This window comes from Primulina tabacum, chromosome 6, assembly GCF_025594145.1.
Source record: "Primulina tabacum isolate GXHZ01 chromosome 6, ASM2559414v2, whole genome shotgun sequence".
Lineage (NCBI taxonomy): Eukaryota > Viridiplantae > Streptophyta > Magnoliopsida > Lamiales > Gesneriaceae > Primulina > Primulina tabacum.
In genome coordinates, this window is record NC_134555.1 from 21648913 (window position 1) to 21658912 (window position 10000).

Consider the following 10000-nt stretch of genomic DNA (forward strand, 5'->3'; position numbering starts at 1 on the left):
CGCCCTCGGCCCTGGCCTCATCAGTACCTACAACAATCAAGTCTAGTGAGCCTAAAGACTCAGCATGCATAAATCGCAGGTAACGAGTAAAAATCTGAATTTAAAATATGCATGAGATAAAATATCCTGTCCTGAGGCATACTGAAAATAATCTGTACTGAGCAATTATAATACGTGCATAACTGAACTGGAAGTCACTGTAAAAATATTTGCTCCTTGGAGCCTGTACTGAAATATCTGATAAAATTTTCTGTTGAGATTATGTTTTACGCCTGTGGCCACTGCACTAAGCTGAACTGATCGGTAACTGGCTACCGGGGAGGCTGAAACTGAACTGAGCTGGCCGGTCACTGGCGACCGGGTGGTACCATACTGAACTGATCGGTCACTGACGACCGTATAAAATAACACTCCCACATAGTGAATGAACCACAAGCCATATCGCATAAATCTCAAAAATAATCATTTTTTTATTTAATGCACGTAAAATAATTAACTGGCATAATGAAAATGTCCCGTATATGTTACCAATTGGATTGGATTGGATCGTCCCCAGGTTCGCTGCAACCTAACTGTGCCATGAAAAATATGCAAATGCTTAAACATGACCAACTATGCAATTTACGTTCAAAAGATGCGACTATGACGCCTAATGACTTCGCATTTAATCATGACTCCGAGCCAACCTGAACCGACACTGAACCGACGTATAGTCATGATTAAAATACGCTGAAAAATCATAAAATAATGCTCCTAAAATGATAGGGTCGAAATCTAGGTGAAATGGAGGCCAAAACACGAAACGCTCTTTCGAGAGTCAATTTGGCACATTGCACCGTAAATTCTCGTACGACCTCAAAAATGATCCAAATGACGAACGGTCGAAAACATGACCTTCCCAACTCAATGAGGCACTGTCCAGTCCAAGGCCATGGGCTAAAAGCCAACCAAGAACTCAAACGACGCTTCTGAACAGCAGCATACTTGCTGTCAAAAATACAGCAGCTGCGCACTTGTTTTTCCTTGTGTCGTTTTCGAGGCTACCGGCCATTGGGGCGTGAACCACCGACCAGAGACTCTTACCAACATCCCAAGGAATGATTTGAACCATGGCTAAGGGCCCTAGGCCAGCCACAATCCGCATCACACCAAATCTTAACCGAAGGGTCCAACCGAGAGCAACGTGCATGCGTGTGTAGTGTTTATGCTATGATCGATGTCTTGCGTCGTTCCAGTGGCCATTTGATTGACCATGGCACGATCTAGACATCTAGGAGCATGATATGAACCGTGGCTAAGGGCCATAGGCCAACCAAGATCCACACCAAGCCACAAAAGAAACGAACCATATGCTGAAAAATGGAAGGGCCGAAGGGGGAAAGGGGCTGTTCTTGTTGATTATTTAAAAACCGATGAGCCATGGACCAAGCCACCAAAAGGGCAACTTAGTCACGTCTTAGACATGCTAGGGAAGTGATCCAACCATGGCTAAAGGCCCTTGGGGCAGCCAAGATCAGATCCACAACCCTTGACACAAAACTGAAATTTCGAATCACATTTCTGCACTTATGGGGAACTTGCTGTCATTCTGAATTTCCAGCAAGCATGGGGCTGGTTTGAATGGACCAACATGGTCCTAATGCATCCTACTACATGTATACAAGCCGCCTTGGGAGCCTGGAGTCGATCCAATACCTGAAACCATCAAAACTCAGAAAAACGTGAAGCTTGCCATGAAGAGCCGAAAATTCTGCATGTGTTTTCCCAAAATATTTTGACATGTATCTCGGTTTTTGCTTGAATAAACATGATCATGTACTGAAAAATAAATGATAATATGACTTGATTGAGGTTTGAAAGAAATCTAGACATGCCTGGTTTCGTTTTGAAAGAAAACGAACGAAACAACGACGACTCGGCACGGAGGAGGTGGAGCGCTTCTCTTGCTCTTTCTAGTTCTCGATTTTTTTCTTGCCTTCCCTCTAGCTAAGACTCACGATTTTTACACTGAAAATGGATCTGAATGGTGAGGTATTTCGGTGGAGAGGGAGAGGGATTGAGTGGTTATGAAGGTGAGGAGAAGGGTGCACAAAAATAGGATCATATCAAGACCAAGTCCACTCCCCTTTTGAATTTGAATTTTGAATTGATATCAAATGAGTTGGTGGATGCTTCTAGGAGGTGGTGGCCGAAATTTTGCTTATTTTCTAGTCTAGGATATGTCCATTAATTAATTAAATTGTGCTCCCAAAAATCCTAGAATTATCCTACTAATTACATGCAAAGAATTGGTCAAAGTTGATGAGTTGGAAAATGAATCTTCTAGCACTAAGGGTGGCCGAAAGATGCATGATAAAATAAAGGGAAATGTTGATTATCTAGTCAACTAATAATCCTTGAAAGCCTTACTAATCCTTTAAATAATTTAGTGAGCTAACCCCTTAATTTAATAACTTAAATGAGTTCATTTCTTAATCACCTCAAATAATTAAATTAAATCTTCAAATCTCCCTTTCTAACTTAAATGAACTTAGTTACTAGCTAAATTAACTTCTGGAAATATTTCTCAAATCTTAAATTCTATCTCAAAACTCCAACTCTGGTCCGGCCTCACTGAAAATACTGAAATGCTAAAAATCAATCTACTGAACTGAAATAATGAAATAATTAACTTCAAACAAATGCATTTAAAATAATCATGCAATGAAGTCAATCAAATTTAAAAATCTAGAATTATGCATGGCTTATACGTCTACTGACTTACGGGTTCTACAATCCTTCCCCCCTTAAATAAATTTCGTCCTCGAAATTAGAACTCACCGAATAACTCAGGGTATCGACTTCTCATCTCCGGCTCAGACTCCCACGTAGCTTCCTCCTCTGAATGGTTGAGCCATTTGACTTTGACTCGCTTAACCAACTTGTTCCGAAGTTTCTTCTCCTGTCTGTCTAAGATCTGCACGGGTCTCTCCTCATAAGATAAGTTCGGAGTAAGCTGCAACGGCTCGAAATTTAGCACATGCGAAGGATTTGCCATATACTTCCTCAGCATGGAAACGTGAAAGACATTGTGTACTCCGGCCAGATTTGGCGGAAGAGCCACACGATACGCTAGCGTCCCAACTCTGTCGAGGATCTCAAACGGTCCAATGAATCTCGGACTGAGCTTCCCTTTCTTGCCAAATCTCATGACACCCTTCATAGGTGCCACTTTCACGAAGACATGATCGCCCACTGCAAACTCTAACTCTCTCCTCCGCTGATCGGCATAACTCTTCTGTCGGCTCTGGGCAGTCCTCATCCTATCACGGATCTTGACTACTACATCTGCTGCCTGCTGAACAATCTCTGGACCCAACTCTGCTCTCTCTCCTACTTCATCCCAATGAACAGGAGATCTACACTTGCGACCATACAGCGCTTCATACGGAGCCATACCTATAGACGACTGGAAACTGTTGTTATAGGTGAACTCTACCAATGGTAAGTTCGACTCCCAACTCCCAGAGAAATCAATGACGCAAGCACGGAGAAGATCCTCTAAGATCTGAATAACTCGCTCCGACTGCCCATCTGTCTGCGGATGGAAAGCTGTGCTAAACAGCAACTTCGTACCCATAGTCGAATGCAAACTCTTCCAAAACGAGGAAGTGAATCTGGGATCTCTGTCGGATACGATAGAAACTGGAATACCGTGGAGTCGGACTATCGCTCGGATATACAGCTCTGCATACTGAACCATGGTGAAAGTCGTCTTAATAGGCAAGAAGTGCGCTGATTTGGTAAGACGATCTACAATCACCCAGATAGCATTCGATCCTCTGGCTGACCTCGGCAATCCGGTCACAAAGTCCATGGTAATGTTCTCCCACTTCCACTCGGGAATAGGAAGAGGCTTGAGCAAACCTGCTGGTCTCTGATGCTCGGCCTTCACTAACTGGCAAGTCAGGCACTCGGATACAAAACGCCTGATGTCCTTCTTCATTCCTGGCCACCAATACAATAGCTGCAGATCTTTGTACATCTTCGTACTCCCAGGGTGAATGGAGTACGGGGACGTATGGGCCTCTGATAAGATGTCTGCTCGGATAGAATCACTGCTAGGAACCCATATCCTATCTCGGTATCTCACAATACCGTTGCTGACTGAATACAAAACACTGCCCTTAGCTTCATCTCTCTTCTTCCACTGTGCCAACTGCTCATCTGCTGCCTGACCGCTGCGAATACGGTCAATAAGAGAGGACTGGATAGTAAAGGTAGATAAACGAGGAACTCTACCTCGAGGGTAAGTCTCAAGATCAAACCTCTGCATCTCAATCTGAAGAGGTTTCTGCATCGTCAAATGAGCCATCACTGCGACTTTCCTGCTCAAAGCATCCGCAACTACATTAGCTTTACCTGGGTGGTAGCTAATGTCACAATCGTAGTCTTTCACAAGCTCCAACCAACGTCTCTGACGCATGTTCAGCTCCTTCTGCGTAAAGAAATACTTGAGGCTCTTATGGTCGGTAAAGATCTGGCACTTCTCTCCATACAGATAGTGCCTCCAAATCTTCAAAGCAAAAACTACGGCCGCTAACTCCAGATCATGGGTAGGGTAATTCTTCTCGTGGATTTTCAGCTGTCGAGAAGCATACGCTATCACTCTCTCATGCTGCATCAAAACTGCACCTAAACCAAGCTTCGAAGCATCGGTATAAAGGACAAACTCGCCGGATCCTGACGGTACAGCCAAAACGGGTGCTGAGATAAGAGCTTGCTTCAAGGTATCGAAGCTCTTCTGACACTCCTCGCTCCACACAAACTTCACATTTTTCTTGGTCAGTGCTGTGAGTGGAACGGCAATGGAGGAGAATCCCTGGATGAATTTCCTGTAATATCCTGCTAGCCCAAGGAAACTGCGGATCTCGGATGCATTCTGAGGCACAACCCAATCTCTGACTGCTGCAACTTTCGCCGGGTCTACCTCAATGCCACTGCTAGAAACAATGTGGCCCAAGAACGCCACCTTCTCTAACCAGAATTCGCACTTACTGAACTTTGCGAATAGTTTATGTTTCTGCAATGTCTGCAACACTATGGTCAGATGCCTGCTGTGCTCCTCCCGATTCTTGGAGTAGACAAGAATGTCATCTATGAACACTATCACAAACTGGTCAAGGTACGGCTGAAATACGCGATTCATTAGATCCATGAAGATCGCTGGCGCATTCGTCAGACCGAACGGCATCACTAGGAACTCGTAGTGGCCATAACGAGTCCTGAAAGCTGTCTTCGAGACATCAGCATCTCTCACCCTCAACTGGTGATAACCGGAACGCAGATCTATCTTGGAGAAAATCGAAGCTCCCTGCAACTGGTCAAACAGATCCTCAATCCTCGGCAGTGGGTATTTATTCTTCACTGTAACCCTGTTCAACTCCCGGTAGTCAATGCAAAGCCTCATCGAGCCATCCTTCTTTTTCACGAATAAGACTGGCGCGCCCCATGGAGAAAAGCTCGGGCGAATGAACTCCTTGTCAAGAAGTTCTTGGATCTGCTTCTTAAGCTCTGCCATCTCTGTCGGTGCTAGACGGTACGGTGCTTTGGATATCGGAGCCGTACCTGGCATAAGCTCAATGGAAAACTCCACCTCTCTCTCTGGTGGCATACCAGAGACGTCTTCGGGAAAAACGTCTAAGAAATCTCTAACAATCGGAACATCTGAGGCTGACTGGCTGGGTTCCTCGGGGACAGATAAAAAGGTTTCTAGAAATGCCCGACACCCTCTATGCATGAGCTTCCTAGCCTGAACATAAGGAATAATGCGCGGTAAGGAAAAGTACCTGTCCGGCTCAAATAAGAACTGCTCCATTCCAGGCGGTCGGACAAGAACGGATCTCCGCTGGAAGTCTATCAACACTCTGTTCCTCAATAGCCAGTCCATCCCTAGGATGATGTCAAATTCCGGCATCGGTAGCACAATCAGATCCGCATAAACAAGATTACCGTGCAACTCAAGGTCTATATCTCGGATAACATTGGTAGCTGCCATCTCCTCTCCTGACGGCAACACTACTGAAAAGGCTGTATCTAGCCCAATGGTCTGGATCTTGAGAAAGTTTGCAAAGACCTCCGAAATAAACGAGTGAGTGGCCCCTGAATCTATCAAGGCCTTGGTAGCGGAACCAGATATAAAAATTCTCCCTGTCAACAACATAGTCTCCGGGTTGGCTTCCGCGGCATGGAGAGCAAAGACTCTGCCTTGGGTAGGCAGATTCCTCTGAGGGCACTGCAGCAACATGTGGTCTGGACTGCCACACTTAAAACACTTTCCTGAGCCAGCCATACATGCTCCAGGATGGCGACGTGAGCACCTGGGACAGACTGGGTGCTCCTGAGTCCTCGGGGCTGGGCGTCCCCGCTGCTGCTGCTGCTGCTGCTGCTGGCCTCTGTTCCTGGGCGGTCCATGAAAAGACCTCTTATTCTGCTGCTGATGCTGAAGAGGAGGAGGGCGGTGCGGTGCCTGGACTGGGCGCTTGCCCTGGCGATCCCTCTCGATATCCCGCAGATCCTGCTCTGCGGCTAAGGCCTTGGAGACGGCAACCTCATAAGTAGCAGGGTCAGATACCCTAACATCCCGGCGCAAGATCGGCCGTAAACCCACCAGGAAGTGCATCAGCTTGGCTCTGGCATCATTCGCTATCAGGGGCACAAAGTGACAGCCCCTCTCGAACTTACGGATAAACTCCGTAACCGACATATCCCCCTGTCTCAGGCTCATGAACTCGGTGGTCAGCCTGGTGCGAACCTCCTCGGCAAAATACTTGGAGTAGAAAACCTCCGTAAAGCGGGTCCAAGAAAGTGTAGCCAATGTCAGGGCTACCGAAGCTCCTTCCCACCATAAGCGGGCGTCTCCAGTGAACAAGTAGGTGGCACATCGGACTCGGTCTGCGTCCCCCAGCTCCATAAAATCGAAGATAACCTCGAGGGATTTGATCCATCCCTCGGCAACCATGGGGTCTGATGCCCCAGAGAACTCCTTCGGGCGCATCTTCATGAATCGCTCATACACTGCCTCGGGCCCTGTCGGCCTGGCTGCGGCTGCGGCTACGGCTGCGGCATTGCCCCCCGCAAACTGTGCGAAGAACTGTGCCATCCCAGCTAACATCTGGGCACTCATGTCCTGTAGGGGCGGTGGAGGAGGTGGTAGGTCTCCCTCTGGTCTACGCTCCTCCCTGTCCTCTCGGCGAGGCTCCTCCTCTCTGTTGCGCTCTAAGATGCGTCTAGGGGGCATACTGTTCCAACATAACCCATACGTAACTAACATGCATAATTCCATAATTTATTTTAAATGAACTCTGAAATACTGAAAATCTGGAAGCATGCTGACAAAATAATTCATGCTATAACTGAAATGCTGAACAAAATGCTGAACTGAAAAACTTACAGACCAAAGGCGTGGCTTCGTGAGCTTCTCGCGGTCAGTAGTAGTGAAACCCTATACAGAACCACCGCTCTGATACCACTTGTAACGCCCCAGATTCGACGACTGTCCTCACTGTATCAAGACGAGTCTTTCCAGCGTGCTTATGTCCTCACTCACACGCACCCTGGGAAACTTCCCAGGAGGTCACCCATCCCAAAATTGCCCCAAGTCAAGCACGCTTAACTTTGGAGTTCTTATGTGATGAGCTACCGAAAAGAAGATGCACCTTCGTGATATGAGTAGTACAAATCAAATCTTTTAAGCCCTCTTCAACTGTACAGTCCATTACATTGAACAGTCTCGGAATCCCTCTCATTCCCGTGTGGGTCGGTTCATTCATGTTCCCTTCACCTAGAAGCCTGCCAGGAGCCGCTCATTGTCCGTGCAACTACTGATGGCACCGGCGATCACCCCCCGCCCTCTTCGGCCCCGGGCCTCACATGCCCACCAGCTTCCGCTTGGTTCGTCCCCGAACCACACCGTACTAAGAGAGGTCGGCTCTGATACCAACTGTGAAGGGCCTAAAACTCCTTTCTTGAAAATTTGCGGAAAATTAAAAATTTTCTTTTTAAAAGAACTTAAATGGCCTCATTCATAAAATCACTGGTGAATCAAGTTCAATATTTCAAAATATTGCAGCGGAAGAAAATCAAAGTTTTGCCAACGACAACGATTTAAAAATATCCAACAACTGATAAAAATTGTTTGCGAAGAAAATAACAACTGCTGCTCTGAGGTCCTCGGGTGCCACTACTGCCGACCCAAGCTGGCTCACTGGTCCCCGCCCTCGGCCCTGGCCTCATCAGTACCTACAACAATCAAGTCTAGTGAGCCTAAAGACTCAGCATGCATAAATCGCAGGTAACGAGTAAAAATCTGAATTTAAAATATGCATGAGATAAAATATCCTGTCCTGAGGCATACTGAAAATAATCTGTACTGAGCAATTATAATACGTGCATAACTGAACTGGAAGTCACTGTAAAAATATTTGCTCCTTGGAGCCTGTACTGAAATATCTGATAAAATTTTCTGTTGAGATTATGTTTTACGCCTGTGGCCACTGCACTAAGCTGAACTGATCGGTAACTGGCTACCGGGGAGGCTGAAACTGAACTGAGCTGGCCGGTCACTGGCGACCGGGTGGTACCATACTGAACTGATCGGTCACTGACGACCGTATAAAATAACACTCCCACATAGTGAATGAACCACAAGCCATATCGCATAAATCTCAAAAATAATCATTTTTTTATTTAATGCACGTAAAATAATTAACTGGCATAATGAAAATGTCCCGTATATGTTACCAATTGGATTGGATTGGATCGTCCCCAGGTTCGCTGCAACCTAACTGTGCCATGAAAAATATGCAAATGCTTAAACATGACCAACTATGCAATTTACGTTCAAAAGATGCGACTATGACGCCTAATGACTTCGCATTTAATCATGACTCCGAGCCAACCTGAACCGACACTGAACCGACGTATAGTCATGATTAAAATACGCTGAAAAATCATAAAATAATGCTCCTAAAATGATAGGGTCGAAATCTAGGTGAAATGGAGGCCAAAACACGAAACGCTCTTTCGAGAGTCAATTTGGCACATTGCACCGTAAATTCTCGTACGACCTCAAAAATGATCCAAATGACGAACGGTCGAAAACATGACCTTCCCAACTCAATGAGGCACTGTCCAGTCCAAGGCCATGGGCTAAAAGCCAACCAAGAACTCAAACGACGCTTCTGAACAGCAGCATACTTGCTGTCAAAAATACAGCAGCTGCGCACTTGTTTTTCCTTGTGTCGTTTTCGAGGCTACCGGCCATTGGGGCGTGAACCACCGACCAGAGACTCTTACCAACATCCCAAGGAATGATTTGAACCATGGCTAAGGGCCCTAGGCCAGCCACAATCCGCATCACACCAAATCTTAACCGAAGGGTCCAACCGAGAGCAACGTGCATGCGTGTGTAGTGTTTATGCTATGATCGATGTCTTGCGTCGTTCCAGTGGCCATTTGATTGACCATGGCACGATCTAGACATCTAGGAGCATGATATGAACCGTGGCTAAGGGCCATAGGCCAACCAAGATCCACACCAAGCCACAAAAGAAACGAACCATATGCTGAAAAATGGAAGGGCCGAAGGGGGAAAGGGGCTGTTCTTGTTGATTATTTAAAAACCGATGAGCCATGGACCAAGCCACCAAAAGGGCAACTTAGTCACGTCTTAGACATGCTAGGGAAGTGATCCAACCATGGCTAAAGGCCCTTGGGGCAGCCAAGATCAGATCCACAACCCTTGACACAAAACTGAAATTTCGAATCACATTTCTGCACTTATGGGGAACTTGCTGTCATTCTGAATTTCCAGCAAGCATGGGGCTGGTTTGAATGGACCAACATGGTCCTAATGCATCCTACTACATGTATACAAGCCGCCTTGGGAGCCTGGAGTCGATCCAATACCTGAAACCATCAAAACTCAGAAAAACGTGAAGCTTGCCATGAAGAGCCGAAA